This window comes from Puma concolor, chromosome D1 (assembly GCF_028749965.1).
Source record: "Puma concolor isolate L17-30 chromosome D1, mPumCon1.1.hap2, whole genome shotgun sequence".
In the NCBI taxonomy this organism is placed as follows: domain Eukaryota; kingdom Metazoa; phylum Chordata; class Mammalia; order Carnivora; family Felidae; genus Puma; species Puma concolor.
Window position 1 is genome coordinate 21,634,610 of NC_141676.1, and position 19,970 is coordinate 21,654,579.

Below are 19,970 nucleotides of genomic sequence, written 5' to 3' on the forward strand. Positions count from 1 at the left end.
ATATAAAGTCTGGATTTCAGGGGATATCTTGAGACTAGAGATACAAATTTGGTCTTTGGCATGTGGGTGGAACTTAAACCTGTGTTATTGGATGAAAACAATCCGGCAAGTTGGTATGGGTGACTCCTGAAATACTTCAGCAGGTACAGATTGGGACAATGGTGTTGGCTAGAGGCACACCCAACTATTGAGAACCATTTGTGTTTGGATGATAATCAATAGGAAGGACCATCCTGGAAGCCAAGTGAACACCTAAAAAAGAGAAAAATTAGTTCTCTCTAGTGTTTCTAATAGGTCAAGGAAGCTGAGGACTAAGAGATGATCATTAGATATAATTTAGTGATGATTTGTTAAGAATTATTTGTATATAATCAGAGGGCAAATGCCTGTTAGAGGTGGGTCCTAAAGAAGAAAAGGGACATGCAAACTGGATAGATGATTCTTTCCAGGGATTTTCAGTAAGGAGGAAAAACAGATGCTATGGATATTGTTGGGAAAGGTGAGGCAAGAGAGATTTTGATTATTTAAGATATTGGTATGAAAAAGAAGGATAATTTATTATTGGAAATAAATCTAGTTAGTTTAGGAAACACTTGATAAAAATCCAGTTCGAGACACTATTATTTCTGCCACCACCTTCTTTCCCTTTGTCTTCAGGTAAGTGGTTCTTCTCAGTGCAGTGTATTCAGGTTGATAGAAGTACATCCTAGCTCCACACCTCCCCAGGACTCCCAGACATCTTTTGACACTGAGTTAGGCAACAAGAATCCTGCCAAAGCTTTCTGCCAAACAAAGAAAAAAATATGTGTCATGCATTGTGATGCAATGTCCCTCAGCCTCAAAATGGGCCAGCTTGGAACTTCAAGTTGATTAAATTGGAATCAAATGGACTCATAATTCTGCACAGCAGCTTTCTGCACAATGGAGTTAAATTTACTACAACTCAGCCAAGGGTAGGACACGCCGTATAATTTCACCACCAGCACCTCTTTGGGTTTTGATTTAGTAGGAAGTGGCTTGCTGTTGACTGGAATGCAAACAAATGTTCCCTTCTAAAAAAGTGAGTATAATGATGGCACTGTCCCTCCTTGTCATATATGCACTCTCTCTTTCTCAAACTTTAGTACCACTTCTGAGACAATTAAGATAATTCGGTCATTTAGGTACTAACAGCCACAGCGGTCTTAGAACCACTTACTTTTTCAGTACTAAAATGCAGTAAAAGGACATTATTGCTTATTGGAATTTTAATGTCTTTTTATTGGGCTTGAAGTACAAAGAGCATTGAAGTTGACTTTGTGTTTGTTCTTAAGTAGACAGTGAACAGCAGAAGGAAAGGGAAAAAGTTTATTAAATTTTGCTTCAAATGACTCTAAGTTTGAAACCACCTTGATGGTGTCTTTTGAAAACACTGTTTTGACTTGGACTAAGAGGGTTGTGGACAGCTTGGGAGGGGTTGTTTTGGGAAGAAGAAAGAAATTGAAGCAAAGAAAAAACAGGGGTCTCTAGTCCTTTCAAACTAAGAGCTTTCTTTCCAAAGATGAAAAACTAATTGTATTCATTTTGTGGTAGTCATGAAGCCACTAACAACTCAGATCCACATCATATAACCTTTAATAATGTAGTTAGCATACTGGAGGCCATTTGTGCCTTGTACCCCTGTTGTAAAGAAGGCTTTAATGAGAGGGTGAGGTAGGTCAGTTTCCATTCACCCGTCAGGGTAGGCAAATGTCCAAGCTTGCATTGAAGGACATTTTCAGGTATAAGTTTTGAGGAATGAACATTCTGAAAAGTTGCTTCTGCATATTGAACATCATCACTATACTAGAATGGAACATGAAAGGGTATCATGGAATGATTGATGACTCACATGAGTGTTTGCAGCCCTAGAGTTTAATACTACCTCTGCCACTTATTAATTGGGTAAAGTCTCTGAGTGTTGGTTTTCTTCTCAGTACAATGGGGGAAAGGATAACAAGAACAACAACAGCAAACACATATAAGACTAGAGTCCAGCACCATTCTAAATCCTTTTTATTAGCTAACTTAATTATCAACAACTCAGATAGGTGGGCATTATTTTATCCTGGTTTTGTAGATCAAGAAACTGAAGCATAGGTAAGATAGAAGAGCTTAGCTTACCTTATCCTTACCTTACCTTACCTTACCTTACCTTACCTTACCTTACCTTACCTTACCTTACCTTACCTTACTTACTCAGAAGAGCTTAGAACTAGTAGGAGGTGTGGACTTGGTTTTAAACCAGGTAGTTGGAGCTAAAGTATGTTCCTTTAACCAGAGTCTGACTCTAATGAGGACCATGAGAACTGAAAAAGATAATGTAAGCAAACTTCATGGCATGCCATAGGTCTTTAATAGATATTAAGTATTATTGATGGAATTCTGATATCACATCATCTTCTATTTTCAGTGAAAGTTTGGCAGGCCACTATGGTAAGAAATAGAACTGGTACAACCCAGGAAAGCAAAAATAAAGAATTTAAGACAATTATCTATTAATTTTAACTGAAAATAATCAAATCCAAATCAGTAAGATGAACGCTGGATATTGTATGGAAATGTTGACTCACTATATCATATACCTGTAACTAATTTTATACTGTATGTTAACTAATTGGAATTTAAATACAAACTTTTAAAAAGTTTATAATTCAAACAGGATAAGACCTTTTCTGCTGCTGTTATCTTGCCCTTGATAAAATTGCTGTCCTCATTCTTTGTTATTGCCCTCTGTCTTCATAACTGCATTAAAAACCTTCACTGTTATTTTGGCATCGGTAACTGTGTTCAGTCTCTTAGCTGGCTTCAATCTAATCTTTGTTTCACTTTCTTTGACTTCATCTGACATAGTTGTTAGTCTCTTTTAGAAAGACACCCCTAACCCCACCAATAAAATGGACTCTACTTCTGTTACTCTTGGGATAAAGGGTATCATATCTTTTTCTATTTGTTTATATCCAGGTTTACAAATTTCCAGGTAGTTAAGGACACCAATTGTTTGACCCTTTAAAAGTGTTGGGTTTTTTTTTCCTCCTTTTTCCTCTTTTTCTTCTTATAATACAAAGAGTTTCTTGAAAATAACATGCTTACGTTAAACGAAGGCCACTAAACTCTTAAAATTATCCAATTTGGCCTTGTTAGTGGAATTATCCATTGTCTCCTCATAACCTGCCTATAAACTGAGTGCTTAATTAAATAGTGTCCCCTTTAGCTTGGTAAATAGGCCAATTTATAGGAGCTATTATTTAATAGAAAGCATCTGGAGCTGTACTAGGAAACGTGATTCAAAACCTTGGATTTTGTTATGTCCTTCTGTCAATCACTTAATATTCCTGAAACTTTATATCCCTCTTTGTAAAATACAGATATTAATGCCTACCACTCAGTGCTGTTACAAGTTTGAAGCCTTATATATGTAAATCACCAAAATTTTGTGTCAAAATATAAGCATTCCACTGCAGTTCTCCAAATTCTTTCGGAACCCATCTCTTTCCAGCTCACTGCTCCTTCATCTCTAGGCTGTGCTTCTAATCCTTGTGAGCCAATATTGTTGCTCAAATTCCAGGCATCATACCCCACTCCAGGCAGCGTGTTATAGAAAAGGATTTAAAAGACAGGTCCCCATTAACTTCCAAGGCAATTTCAGAGAAATCACATGCATCTGGAGACTTAGTCAGAAGGCCACACATAGCTGTGAGGAGGAATAAGTGGGAATGCCATTTACTTGGGCAGCAAAAGACCTAGGTAAAAATTGGGCTACTTAATTCTAGGGAAGAAGAGAATATTTATTGATAGGCAGCAAGAGTGTCTGTCACAGATGACGATGGTACCTCTGATTTTATCTTTTAAGTTGAACTAAAAGAAAAAAGTGAAAATCTTTACTGAAATGTGTTTCTATTCTTATATCTTTTAGCTCATCAATATAATGGATGTGGGAACTCTTAAAAGGAGTAAAATGACTAACTGTAAAGGGGAATGTTTGTTTATGTTTTAATGAATGGATTTATAATACTTATGTATTATAAGTGCTTGTATATTAAATAATCGTGAGCTAAGGGATAATTGTACAAGAGGTCCAGAGATGTTTATGAAACCCAGTTAAGTGAACCATCAAAGGAATTTGACATAAACTTTGGTTGAAAATAGGCACTTTTTGAGACTAGCATAGGGTTATAATCATTGATAGAATAGGCTTTTATTTTCTGAATACATGAACAGATCTATCTTGTTCTTACAAAGGACAGATTATTAAGCTGATACATATAATACATAAGAAAAAAAACAAGAAAATACGATTAACAAAATGACATTAAGTACATACCTTTAAATACTTACTAAATGCTCCAATCAAAATACATTATGTGGCTGAATGGATAAAAATAAGACCTATCTATGTGTTGCCTACAAGATAGTCACTTCAGATCTTAGGACACACATAGACTAAAAGTCAAATGATGGAAAAGGATATTCCATGTAAATAGAAATGAAAAGAGATGTTATAACTATATTTGTATCTGACAAGGTAGACTTTAAAATAAAGATTGTAGTAAAAGACAATGAAATTACATAATGGTAAAAGGGTCAGTGAAACAAAATGATATAACATAAATATTTACCCACCAACAGATGGACACCTAAATATGTAAAACAAATATTAACAGACCTAAAGGGAGAAATTGACAGCAATATTATAATAGTAGTGGGTTTTAATGCCACACTTACATCAACAGATCATTGACAAAAAATCAGTAAGGAAACGCTGGCTTTACTGACACATAAGACTACATTGATTTAATAGACATATACAGAACATTCCATCGAAGAGCAGCAAAATGCACATTTTTCTCAAGTGCACAGGAAACATTCTCTTCAGAACAAATTACATGTTACAGCACAAAATAAGTCTCAATAAATTTAAGAAGATTGAAATAATATCAAGCATCTTCTTTGACCTCAGTGTTATGAAACTAGAAATCAGAGGAAGAAAACTGGAAAAATAACAAATAGGGGGAGATTAAACAACATGCTACTAAACAACCGATAGATCAATGAATAAATCAAAGGAGAAAACACACGCACGCACGCACGCACACAAAGCATGGTGTGACTAATGGAAATCCAAAATCTATGGGATACAGCAAAAGCAGGTCTAAGAGGGAAGTTTATAGCAACAAAGGACCACCTCAGAAATAAGAAAAATATCAAACAATCCAACTTGATATCCATATGAGCTAGAAAAAGAACAAAGCCTAAAATTCATAGAAGAAAATAATAAAGATCAGAACAGAAATAAATGAAATAGAGGCTAAAAAAAAGTAGAAAAGATAAATGAAGGTGTAAGAGCTGCTTCTTTGAAAAGACAAACAGAATTGACACACCTTTAGCTAAACTCACCTAGGAAAAGAAGGAGGATTACATAAATCATATATAAAAGAGAAGTTACAACTGATACCACAAAAATATAAAGTATCATAAGAAAACATTTTATAGACCAAAAAAATTAGACAATACAGAATAAATGGATAAATTTCTAGAAACATACTGTCTTCCAAGACTGAAACACAAAATAAAAAAACTCTTAATAGACTGATTACTGTTAAGCACGTTGAATTGGTAATTGAAAAGCCTCTCAACAGGGGCGCCTGGGTGGCGCAGTCGGTTAAGCGTCCGACTTCAGCCAGGTCACGATCTCGCGGTCCGTGAGTTCGAGCCCCGCGTCGGGCTCTGGGCTGATGGCTCGGAGCCTGGAGCCTGTTTCCGATTCTGTGTCTCCCTCTCTCTCTGCCCCTCCCCTGTTCATGCTCTGTCTCTCTCTGTCCCAAAAATAAATAAAAACGTTGAAAAAAAATTAAAAAAAAAAAAAAAAAAAAAAAAAAAAAAAAAAAAGAAAAGCCTCTCAACAAACCAAAGTCCAGGACCAGATGGCTTCACTGGTGCATTCTACCAAACATTCAAAAAAGAATTAATATCTTTTTCAAACTCTTCCAAAAATTTGGAGAGAGGGGAGCAATTCCAAACTCATTTTAAGAGGCTGGCATTACTCCGATAGCAAAACCAGACAAGGACACCACAAAAAGAAAATTACAGACCAATATTCCTGATGAACACAGATGCAAAGTTTTCAACAAAATATTAGCAAAGCAAATGCAAGAATAAAATAAAAGGATACAATGTGATCAAGTAAGATTTATTTCAAGATTGAAAGGATGGTTCATGATCCATAAATTAATCAACATGAAACACCACATTAACAAAGTAAAGGGTAAAAATTACATGATCATCTCAAAGGATGCAGAGAAAACATTGTTCAAATTCATTCATTTATGATCAAAATTCATAACAAAGTGGGTATAGATGGAACATATTTTCATATAATGAAGATCATACAAGAGAAACCCATTGCTAACATCATACTCAACAGTGAAAAGCTGAAAGCTTTTCTTTTAAGATTAGGTACAAGACAAGGATGCCTATTCCTGTCACTTTTATGCAATATAGGAGTGGAAGTTCTAGCCAGAGCAATTAGGCAAGAAGAGAAATAAAAGACATTCAAGTTGGAAAGGAATAAGTAAAGCTGTCACTGTTTGCAGATGACTTGATATTAGAATCATAGAAATGATATTAGATATATAGAAAACCCTAAAGACTCCACTAAAAATCTACTAGAACTAATAAATGAATTCAGTAAAGGTGCAGGATACAAAAATCGATGTATAGAAAAATCTGTTGTATTTATATACCCTAATAAACAGCAGAGAAATAATCCCATTTACAATTGCTTCAAGAAGAATAAAATACCTAGGGATAAATTTTACCAAGGAGGTGCAAGGCCTGGACACTGAAAACTATAACACATTGAGGAAACAAATTGAATACGTTACAAATAAATGGGAAGATATTCTGTGCTCATGGATTGAAATAATACTGTTAGAATGTCCATACTACCAAAAGCAATCTACAGATTCAAAACAATCCCTATCAAAATTTCAGTGCAATTTTTATTTACAGAAGTGGAACAAATCTAACATTTGTACGGAACTACCAAAGACCCTGAAATAGGCACAACAATCTTAAGAAGAACAAAACTGGAGGTGTCCTGTTTCCTGATTTCAAACTATACTATAAAGCTGTAATAATCCATAGACTATGGCATCGGCATAAACACAGACATGCATAGATCAACAGAACAGGATAGAAAGCCCAGAAATAAGTCTACACACATGTGGTGAATTAATTTACCACAAAGGAGCCAAAAACATACAAGGGAAAAAGATCATCCTTTCAGCAAATGGTGTTGGATAAACTGGACAGTCATATGTAAAACAATGAAACTAGAGCGTCAGCTTATGCTGTACACAAAAGTTAACTCAAAATGGATTAAAGACATGAATGTAAGACCTGAAACCATAAAACTCCTAGAAGAAAGTATAGGAGAAAATCTTGACATTGGTGTTTGTGCTGAATATTTGGAACTGACTCCAAAAACAAAACTAAAAAAATGGGACTACACCAAACTAAAAAACCTCCACGCAGGTAAGAAGGCCATCAACAAATTGAAAAGGAAACCTACTGACTGAGAGAAAATGTTTGCAAGTTGTATAATATGTGGTTAATACCCAAAATATATAAAGAACCCAAACAACTCAATAGCTAAAGAAAAAAGTCTGCTTAAAAAAAATGGCAGAGGATGTAAACAGACATTTTCTTTTTTTAAAATCTTTTTTTAAATGTTTATTTAGTTTGAAGTGGGGAGGGGCAGAGAGAGGGAGAGAGAATCCCAAGCAGGCTCAGTGCTGTCAGTGCAGAGCCAGATGCAGGGCTCCAACTCATGAACCATGAGACCATTACCTGAGATGAAATCAAGATTTGGCCGCTTAACTGGCTGAGCCAGCCAGGTGCCCTGATAACATAGGCCTATTTGAATCAATTTTCCTATCCTTGAGCAGTCAGGACCTATTTTCACACCTCTTCATTCAGATTTATTAATTTGACACCAATTAAAACAAACAGTGGCACCTGTCTGGCTCAGTTGGGAGAGCATGGGACTCTCTTTTCTTTTTTTAAAAAAATAATTTATTGTCAAGTTAGCACTAACACACTGTGTATACAGTGTGCTCTTGGCTTCGGGAGTAGATTCCCATGATTCATCACTTAATACAACACCCAGTGCTCATCCCAACAAGTGCCCTCCTCAATGCCTATCACCCATTTTCCCTGCCCTCCCACTCCCATCAGTCTTCAGTTTGTTCTCTGTATTTAAGAGTCTCTTATGGTTTGCCTCCCTCTCTGTTTGTGACTACGTTTTTCCTTCCCTTTTTTCATGGTCTTCTGTTAAATTTCTTAAATTCCACATGTGAGTGAAAACATGATATTCTCTGACTGACTGATTTTACTTATCACAATACTCTCCAGTTCCATTCACATTGTTGCAGATAACAAGATTTCATTCTTTTTCATTACTGGATAGTATTCTTTTCTATCTATCTATCTATCTATCTATCTATCTATCTATCTATCTATCTATCTATCATCTATCTACCGCATCTTTTTTATCCATTCATCAGCTGATGGTCTTCTGAGCTCTTTCCATAATTTAGCTGTTGTTGATAATGCTGCTATAAATATAGGGGTATATGTGCCCCTATGAATCAGCATTAGTGTATTCTTAGGATAAATTCCTAGTAGTGCTATTGCTGGGTCATACAGTAATTTTATTTTTAATTTTTGAGGAACCTACACACTGTTTTCCAGAGTAGCTGGTAGTTTGCATTCTTACCTACAGTACAAGAGGGCTTCCCTTTCTCCACACCCTAGCCAACATCTCTTGTTTCCTGAGTTAATTTTAGTCACTCTGACAGGTGTGAGGTAGTATCTCAATGCGGTTTTGATTTGTATTTCTCTGATGATGAGTGATGTTGAGCGTCTCTTCACATGTCTTAAACAGACATTTTTTTTCTGAAGAAAACATACAGATGGCCAACAGGCATATGAAACGATGTTCAATATTACTAATTATCAGGGAAATATAAGTCAAAACCATAATTAACTATCACCTCAGACCTGTTAAAATGGCCATTATCAAAAGGACAAGAAATAACAGGTGCTGGCCAGGATGTGGAAAAGGGGAACCCTCATACATTGTTGATGGAAATATAAATTGGTGCAGCCACTATTGGAAACGGTATGGACATTTCTCAAAAATATTTACAATAGAACTACCATATCGTCTAGCTATTCCATTTTGGAGTATCCAAAGAAAAAACACTAATTTGAGAAAAGATACGTGCACCCTACCCTGTGTTCACTGCAGCGTTATTTATAATAGCAAGACATGGAAACAGCCTTACTGCCAATAGATGGATGATTGGATAAGGAAGATATGATACACACACACACACACACACACACACACACACACAGAAATATTATTTATCTGTAAAAAAGTAAATCTTGCCATTTGCAGCAACATGGATGGATCTTGAAGGTATTATACCAAGGAAATAAGTCAGATCAAGAAAGACAAATACCACATGATTTCAGTTATATGTGAAATCTAAAAATTAAAACAAACAAAAACAAAACAAAACCCATAGATACAGAGAACATATTGGTGGCTGTCAGAGGAGAAGGGGCTTAGGGAGTGCAAAATGGGTGAAGGAGGTCAATATATATTGATGAATTGTAACTAGATTTATTGTGATCACTGTGTAGCATATGCAAATATTAAATTATGTTTATAACTTAAATGTTATATAGTAATTTTACTTCAATTAAAAAAAGAAAAAGCAAATAGTTATCTGTGTATATAGTGAAAAATATTATATAAATATAAGGCATTATACATATATTTTACATACATATTTTACATATATATATTAGGATCTACAGAATAGCATGTGTCATTCTAGGTATAGCTTGTTTGCATAATTGTAATTGACATCCTATATAGTAGAGAATTATCCCAATACTCTATCTGTAAAATAGGACTAATAGTAAATGGCTATCTCAGCACTAGTAATTTTTATCTTTAAGGTCAAGAATAAAGTAATAAAGACATAGATAGCATGAATATTTTGTATTATGTTCGAGAATGTTATTTATCTGATGCTTAATGATTGACAATTTCTATTTTATTTTGATCATCACTCTATACTTGATCAACAGGTGTTCAGGATATCTGACTTGTTAACCGATCAAGTATCTGACCCTTCAGATTTTTGCCATTATATAGGTGCTGTACATCTTTTGCAAAGTCTTGTGGACTTTTATTTTTTATTTATTTTTTATTTTTTAGAAATGAAGATTGTCTATTTGTTTAATTCTCCCAGGGCAGAAAGACCATGCGTTACTTTACTTTTATATCCCAAGCACTTAGCATGGTGCTTGTGGACTTTTCTACACAGGTCAGCAGATACAGGGCATGTCTGTAGAATAAATCATGTGATTCTTATGACACATTTCAAAGGAAAGAGAAAAATACATATAGATAAAACTAGAATATGTTAGAAAGTGCATGGAAAATTTAGACTTGGTCTAGAAAAGTAGTTGTACCCTAGAAATAAGAATTCAGTATCTAAGGTTATAGGTATGGTTAAGAAAAAGAAAACAGAATTGAAAAATATCATTACATTACTGTATCAACCTAAAGTTCTATAATCTTAAAAGGAATGACTTTTAAAAAACAGAAACAAAATACTACATCTTAGAGAGTTAAATCAGAATGGTTTCTCCTTAGAATGATTTTGAAAGGTGAGGGGATAATTATGCTCAGAACTAAACAATTCATGAGAAATTAAGCAAAAGAAAATGATAAAGTTGAGGCACATTTAAATAACTCTTTCCTCATTGATCAAAAGTGGGCATTGGTATAGCAAAGCCAAAATAAAATACAACCAGTTAATTCCGGAATATTTGAGGAATCCCTACTGCCACTGAAGAGGCTCACTTTCCCTTTCACTGCCTGTGTCCACACTGAGCATAACTGACAAAATGGGCCATTCTTCCTTTGGAAAGATCCTCTCCACGGACCATATAGAAAAAAGGAAGGAGCGAACAGAGTTGGGGTCAAATTCATCTGAGCTCTGCCAAAAGAAAAGTGATATCTACAAAGCTTTTCTTAAAAGTCTAATCAAACAGCATCACCATTTTCATGTTCATCTTCTGGAGTGAGGAAGCAGGTGTTGGCAAAATTTGTTTGTACTACCCATGGCTGTTCAACCTTTATGTCCTATCCCTCATACCCTTTGTTCCTGCAATCATATCTTGTCTTTATTTTTTATTTTTTATTTTTTTAATTTTTTTTTTCAACGTTTATTTATTTTTTGGGACAGAGAGACAGAGCATGAACGGGGAAGGGGCAGAGAGAGAGGGAGACACAGAATCGGAAAAGGGCTCCAGGCTCTGAGCCATCAGTCCAGAGCCTGACGCAGGGCTCGAACTCCCGGACCGCGAGATCATGACCTGGCTGAAGTCGGACGCTTAACCGACTGCGCCACCCAGGCGCCCCAATCATATCTTGTCTTTATATTCCTGGCTTCCCATTGACTTGGTGGTAATCCCTTTATATTATATCTGTTTGACTTCCTGTTGCCATCTCATAAACATTTACTTTTGACCTGGCCACAACTTTAGAGTTTAGTTTATCTTTCCTTATCCACATGTCTTACATTCAGCATATTGCATGATTGCATTTAAAAACAGGCCTTCAGGGCACCTGGGTGGCTCCATTAGTTAAATGTCCAATTCTTGATTTCATCTCAGATCATGGTCTCATGGATTTGAGTTCTAGCCTTGAATTGGGCTCTGCGCTGACAGTGCAGAGCCTGCTTGGAATTCTCTCTTTCTTCATCTCTGGCCCTCCCCTGATCACACACACTCTCTCACTTAAAAAAAAAAAAAAAAGGAACTTAAAAAACAAACAGGCTTTATTGGAAAGTGTTACTGTTTCTAAAAAATGGATTGGTTAAAAAAAAATAACAAAAAAGAATGGCTTGGTCATTCTGGGAAACATCTCTTGGAAGATTTGAAACCCAGGGTATGATGGGTCACCACGAACCACCTATTCATCCTGGGTAGCTACAGAAATCTGTATCTAAATAGGCATTTGAATAATGTTTTACTTTGGAGAAAAAATGGGGTCTCTAATATTCTTACTAATTTTTAGAGAAGCAGCATTTAATACCATCAACACTAAGGTCCTCTAATCCCATTTAACAGCTTAGAATACTTAAGTTAATGACTTCCCAGAACTTGAAAAGGAAGGTAATTATACAACCTGGGCAAAGCCACAGGTTTAATGACTTCTAGTCCATGACTTGGCTCAGCAACATAGTGACTCCTTCTAGCTTCTCCACCAGTAGTTTTGGAACAAAGAGAGTAGATCTCAATGCATACATTTTGGGGACTGTTTCCCATCTAAAGAGAATAAAGTCCCATGTTTCACTGTGGTATTTGAAAGACTTGAACATTTTTATGGTATGTTTTTCTCCAACCATCTTCCAATAAAAACTGAATGCTATATACCCCAATTATTCATCAATGAGATCATCCCTTCGCAGGGTCCTTCATGATCCCTACTAGCATCAATTCAAAATCCATGTATGCAGAATGATGGTTTGGGGATATCATTTTTGGTTTCTAATGCTGGTTTTCCCTAGAAGTGAAAAGACAGTCTTGCTTAATGCAGATTCTCATACGTATAAAACCTAAATGCTTTTAAAAACAGTATTCCATTACATAATTAGAACAATAGCCTCTTTCTCTTTGTTGCTCTCCTTTAATATTTGCAGAGAAGAAACCTCCCCTTCAGTGATCTGTGGTTTTTCAGGCTGTATGTTTCTAATTTGATTGATCTTTCTCACAGTCTGGTCTACTCATGCATTTTATCATTGTGATAGGGGCTCTCTGCATTTCTCTGATTTCTTTATATTTTCCCCAAAGCATGGCATCAAGAATTAGATTCAGTAATGCTTGGGGATAGCTGCAGTTACCTAAGACATCCTTCAGGCAACCGGGACTAATTTAGCCTAATAGCCTGCAAATCTCATGATATACAAAAACCTAAAGTTTTCCATTTTTCTTTGCTGTTTGTGCCAACATAAGACTGATTTCAAGGGCACACTTTTAAGGCTGGAGTAAATATTCATAGTCTAAGTGTTGTCATTTGATTTCTTTTAAGTAACAACCTACTCTTTACTAATTGAAAATGTCATTTTCATATGGGCACATTTTTAGTGGCCTGAATGGGCAGAATTGTGTGAGGTTCTGACGTTTCAAAATTTCAGCAACTAGAAAATTGTGGCAACCAGAATTATGCCTAACATTCATCAATTAATAAAGTTATTTGGACGAATGGATGAAATGAAGAATAGATGAATAAATTTTCATTCATTCCATTAACAAATATTGAGGGCTCATTCTGTGTGAGGTACTATTCTTGTTGTTACGTATATATCAAGATATGAAACACACAAAAAGCTCCTCATCTTGGAGCTCATATTGCAGTCGGATGAAAAAGAAAAAAAAAAGAAGTTAATTATGTGAAAAATTATAAGAAAAAATAGCCAATAGGATGGAGTATGGATATGCAGTTTTAAACAGGATGCCCAGGGTATGTCTCAGTAAGAGGGTAATATTTGAAGGAAGTATGAAAGGGGGCCTTGTTTGTACCTAGGAGGAGAGATTCTGGGTAGAATAGCCAGTTCAAAGGCTCTGAGTTGAAAGCATAACAGCAAGGCCACTCTATTTGGAATGGAGTATGAGAAAAGGGGAGAGGGATGAGAAGTAGAGGTGAATTTTTGTAGACCATTAACACTATTTTAGCAATTGCTCTAAGTAAAATAGAGAAATATGGAAAGATTCTGATAGGCAAGGAAGACTTTTTTCTAGGATGGTCCAGCAGGTTGGGGAGACATTATCTCTCTAGACCTAAAACTAGGTAATATGGGAAAGAGGCATTCTGAACCCTAGAATTCTATCCCTGTAAGCAATCTTACAGATTGTGATCATGCAGTTCAAGTGTTCTATTTTATAGGTTAGGAGATGGCTTAGGGAGCAATTTGGCTTGTGCAAGACCATGCTTGTTGAGTGCTAGTTATTTTGTTTTTACACCCAACCCTGGATCTTTATATGATAATTGTAAAGAGGTATAAGAAGAGAGAAAGTTCTGGATGTTGATTTAACTTGTTGAGGTTAAGACTAAACCTTTGTGGCATGACACACCTGTTTCATATCTATATTTTTGACATCTGTAGTCTAACCCATGATCATAAGAAGGAAGTTAAACATTATTAACTCATGGTCTCTTAAGCAAAAGGGGCACTGTACCTAGTTGCTAAAGTTTGTGTTCGTATCGCAGCCCAATTTTTAAATCTTGATCTGTAATTTGTTACTTGTGTATCTAAGGCAGGTGGCATGACATGTCCCAGGCTCTGTCTCCTCATCTGTAAAATAGAAGGATTAATAGTAACCCATTCATAATTCTCTTGAGGTTGCAATGAGTTAGAGACCAACAATCTTATGTAAGTTTTTGATAGGTTATTGTAAGTGGTATTAAATTAAGTTATAGGTTATTGTAAGTGCTATTAAATTAAGTAAACATTCGTTGACATCTATATGGTTTCAGGCACTTGGACACATTAACGAATAAGCATTGTCTCTATGCTCAGAAGAGCCTAAGCAGTGAATGAGATGTCTTAATCGCAGTATTGTAATACATTAGCTAAATTGTAGTAAAAAGCTACGTGCGATTCAATGAGAGAGCAAAGAGAATTTCCCTTGCATGCATATTAACACATCAAATACATTGTTCAAAAAAAATAGGAATTAGAAAAATTAGAGAAGTAAAAAAGTAGTAGAGGTTGTAATTTGTTGGTGAGAAATAGACTTGTTTTTGAGAAAGAGTGACAGTTATATTAAGCCATGAGTTGTTGGTGGTATTTGTACACCTGGGGTTAAGTGGGGTATACAAGGTGAGCAAGTATATTAGCAAAGAAGCAGAGGTAAGAAAACAGGGTCTTATAAAGAACACATTAGGGATTTACATTACCACAAATGTACATTTTTGTATCTCACCCCAAATATTCTGACTCAGTTGGTCTGGGTTGGGACCAAAAAATTGACATGTTTTAAGAAAGCATCACAATGACTGATACTGGTGATCCATGAGATACCATTTAGGAAAAACTGAACTACATCTAGAGTCCTTGAAGAGATTTCTGTGAAGGTAGGTTGGAGTTTGATTTGTGGGAGGCTTGCTAGCAGCTTCAAATGAAAGCTAATATTTAGGTAGTTAACATTTTTAAAAGAGACAATGAAGTGATAAATAATAGAGAAAAAATATTGAAAGCACTGTTGACACTCTAGTAGAATGTAGAAATTAAAAAAAATTATAGTGAATCAGGGCTAATGCTTTTCCTTCACACCATCCGCATTCCTTAAAATGGTAATGTTCCTTTGAGATATTGATGGTGCTTTTGTTTCTTGCAGAAGATTTTCTGTGTCTTGGAGGCTGATGTGTCATGTGGCAGTTGCTACGGTAACTAGTTTAAGGAATGCCATTGAGTTACCAAGTAAATAGTCTTGTAAGGCAGATATTATAGCTGACATGTAAATTAAGGCTGCCCTATCTCTGTCAGCTTTTCTATTCTGAATTCCCTTGCTTTCCCTATTTAAGAGAGATCTCCTTTCCCTTGCAAAAATCTCCCATTCTTAACTAGCAGAGCATCATTTGAATGCACAGTTGAAATTCCCTTGTTTCTCATTTTAGTATTCCATACCTGGGCATTGATACCCCAGTACTTCTCTGAGTTGACAATAGTAGATAATGAAGTTGGCATACATAAGCCCAATCAAAATTATTTGTGGTGATCAAGATTAGCAAACAGTAGTTTATGCTCTCAAAATTAAATAGGCCAAAATCTTCTCCCTGCTTTGGGGTGCTAATCTCTTTGACTTTCATTTAAATATTTATTAAAGCATTTGAGTAAACTCCAAACTGATGGCTAATAAATGTCTTGGTCTTACCTGCAGAATCTCTTTGGCTTCACATTGGGGTACACATGGGTAGTCCTCTTTCTGAGCAAGCACTTTATTTTGTATAACTGAATGGCCACAGTTGTCACTTCACTACCAAATTAGAGCACACATGGTCACCTTTTATTTACTAAAGTCATGGTATTGTTTCAGGGACTTCACAACAATGTTAATGTCAAAATTATTGATATTTAACTCTGTGCAGGAAGGCTCAATTGATTTATTTGGGAAAGGTTTAAGATTCAGGCAAACTGTCCTTTCTTTCATATTCTTTTATTTCTCCTTCTAAATCGGGTCAGACATCCAGAAAACAATACATTTAGAAAACAATGTTTTCACAGTCCTATAAAATTTAACATTTTTTTCAAAGTCACTATAAGAAATAAACTCATGAAGATTAATTTATATCTTCAAAAAAGTATAAAATATACAAATCAGGATATCATGTGCTCCCTCTATATAAAGTCCCATTGAATGATTCTTTTGGATTCTGATGACTGTAATAAATTTAGCAGTGTATCAGCTTGAGCTTTGATTTTTTTATTAATTGTTGAGAATTTTGTAATCTTTCCCAATTTCATTTTCACTGCATTTCTTTTCAATGGCTGTTGGAAAGTTAACAGCTTAGTTATTTGTACATGTAATAGATTGGTTTTGACTCTTTATTATCTGGGATAATTATCTCACCTCTATCAGTTAAAGACGTTGTTTGGTCAGGAGAAGCAGAGATTCATGAAGTGATTAAACAAAAGTTAGCCAAATTCCCCTTATAGAGCCATCAGTGGGTAGGAATTCAGGCTGATGTGACAGTTCCTTGATATCATCCAAAAGGCACGCTCTTTCTCCTTTTCTACTCTGATATTCTCAGTTCTGAGCTTTAGTCCATGGTTAGTAGATGGATGGTGAGGCTCCATCTGAGAAGCCCATGTTCCAGGAAGAAGGTAGGAGTATGCTGAGAGGTGAAAGTCATATTTACGTGGAGTTAATTCCCATTTTTCAAAGTAGTTTCCCAGAAGTTACATCTAGAAAATTCAACCTCTAATCCACTGAGTAGAATTTAATTAAATAGCCACTTCTATCTATAGGGAAGCCAGAGAAATAGAGCCAGGACCACGTTCTATGCCATGTGGGGCTCAGTCTCATGAACCAAGATCACAACCTGAGCTGAAACCAAGAGCCGTTTGCTTAATGGACTGAGCCACCCAGGTGCCCCTCTTAAAATCTGTTTTTTAAGCAGATGGTATCTAAAAAATAATAATTTATGAAATAATAGCATTAATAGCTCACATCTGCTAAAGAACCGTTCTAAATATATTACCTAAATTTTCTCATTTTGTTCTTTCAGATACATGATGAGGTAAATTCTAATTTTATCTTCATTTTACCAATGAATCCATTGATATATGAGTTTAAATACCTTGCTGATGTCACCCAGCTAATACATGAAAAATACGGGTTTGTAACTCTTCTATTTCTTTACTGACAGGCTCCCTGCTCATTAATTTATATATTCTGTCATCTTACATATAAATGAGTTGATCTGTATTCCCTTACATCCTGTGCTGGGGGAGGGAGTTTTGGTTTTTGTTTTTCTCCCACCATAGCTGAGATAGTCAAAAACTTTTAAGCAATTCTACCTTCCTTTTACCTGTACCTTCATTCAATTCTTCTACTAATTCTTCCACCCCTACCTTCATTTCATCTGGCAACGTCAAGCCCTGGATATCTGGGAGACGACAAACTGAGTTGGAGATACCATACTGTCATTTAGAGTATTTGAATCCGTGCTTGTAAACTCATTCAGTATCTTACCTTTGACCATACTGGAAATTCTTCTGGGAGTAGTGATGGTGTTTGTTTATGTCACATGTGGTTTTGTTTCCAGTTTTATGTACATAACTAGCATTTCATTCATTCATTCATTCATTCATTCATTCAACAAATTGTCATTAAACCACTCTTAGGTTTCCAACACTGTTCTAGGAGCTGGTGTTACAGCAATGAACAAAGTCTCTATCCTTGTGAAGCTTATTGTCTACTGTGTGCATGGGTGAAATGTAGGCTAAAAAATGTGGAATATTTCAGGGCATCTGGGTGGCTCAGTCAGTTAAGCATCCAACTCTGGCTCAGGTCATGTTCTCAGTTCGTGAGTTCAAGCCCCGTGTCGGGCTGTATCTGTGCTTACAGCTCAGAGCCTGCAGTCTGCTTTGGATTCTGTCTCATTCTCTCTCTGAACCTGCCCCACTCCTGCTCTTTCTATGTCTCTCAAAAATAAAATTAAAAAAATGTGGAATATTTCAGGTGATTGTAATGATAAGTGTAAAAAAGAAGGGAAAGGGAGATAGAGAAAGCACTGGGGTGGGGGACATAGGAGATGGCTACATTTTCTCCTTATTAAGGTGACCTTGGATGAGAGACCACCAGGGTAAGAATGAGCAAGCCATGTGTATTTCTGAGAAGAACATCACAAGAAAAGGGAGCAGCAGGTGCAAAGGCCTTTGAGGGGAGAGTATGTGAGGGTGTTCCAGGAACACAAATAGCATATAGTCAACACATCAATAAGCCCAGCTAACAGGTGCAGATCTTTGAAGGATACAGAAGAAATTCAGCTGTGAGGTTATTATTTCTAGTTCAAGTCTTCACCTAGCCTCCAAATCTAATCTTAGAAATAATGTAAATGGTGCAAAAGCTAAAAAGCAAATGGAAAAATAAAGAAAGCACTTGTGAGTGTGAATCTCCCTTTCATTCTCATATTCTCAGGCAATCATTGCCTTCCTCACTGGAAGTATCTTCTTTGGCAGTGAAGGGTAACATTTCTTGCATGATAATGGCAGAGCAAATGAGAATCACAGTGTTAGGGGCTTTACATGAAACCACTGTCCTAATTCATTCTTTGAGCAAACCTGCAAGGTCACCCATCTGTTTTATAGGTGGGTTCAGGGAGATTGTTGCTCAAGGTTCCAAGAAACTAATAGACAGCAACCTTTGACCTTTGAGCAGGGAACTGAGTAAATGTAAGGACAGGCCACGCGATAATCAGGGGAATATCGTTGGTGTAGAGAATAGCAATTATATTGGTTTCGAGTCAGGGGCATGTTAGACATGATGTGTGTTTGGAAAGGCTGGAGTCCAGCTAATAAAAAAAATGTATTTTCAATGAAAGCCTTGGGAAAATTTTTTGGGAAAGTCTAAATCATGGAGAAAGAAATAAAATCAAGTCTATAATATGTTGCTGTAGTTATAACTCCAAATTGTGCTGAGACCACAAAGTTTATTTTATTGCCTTTTATTGTTTTGTTATTCCTGCAACCAATTTTCTTTCTCTGTAAATACATTGTTTCAAATATTTACTAAATACCTACTGTTTACCAGGCACTGGCTATTTGCACATTTGTTAATATTTGAATTTAGATAGTACCTCAAAATGCATTCAGCCTAAGGGGATTGAATCAAAAGAATAAATGATTCCACCTGAATACTTAAAACACTCCACTGGGAGTCAGAATATTTATACATTTAACTGCCATATAAGAGAGAGATGATATGAATCATCTAAATAAGGATGATATCAGTATAGACTCCAGTAATGCTAGTCTTCTTGGAAGAGGAGGAATTTAAGTTTTTTGATATTTGGTGTCCTTTCAGCCACTTTGAATACAAATCTACTTAGTCAGTTTGTAATCAATTTTGCATATATATTGGTTGGTACATAGAGAAGTAAGTTCTTTTTAAGAAGTCAACTTTAGGGGCACCTGGGTGGCTCAGTTGTTTAAGCGTCCAACTTCAGGTCATGATCTTGCGGTTTGTGAGTTTGAGCCCTGCATCGGGCACTGTGCTGACGCTTCAGAGCCTGGCGTCTGCTTTGGATTCTGTGTCTCCCTCTCTCTCTACCCCTACCTCGCTCATGCTCTGTCTCT

At 36.0% G+C, this 19,970-nt stretch overlaps 1 protein-coding gene across 9 annotated transcripts in view; it reads left to right on the forward strand.

Moving 5' to 3' along the window:
* The window catches only part of LRRC4C (leucine rich repeat containing 4C), a 1,215,827-nt gene that overhangs the window by 228,404 nt on the left and 967,453 nt on the right, over nucleotides 1–19,970 (forward strand). Inside the window, exon 1 of one of the 9 annotated variants that reach the window (XM_086677645.1) lies at nucleotides 1,042–1,060. The exons of the other annotated variants lie outside the window; for them this stretch is intronic. The gene's annotated coding sequence lies outside the window, so the exon portion shown is untranslated. Of the gene's footprint in view, nucleotides 1–1,041; nucleotides 1,061–19,970 lie in introns of those variants that run through there. 9 annotated transcript variants of the gene reach the window in all.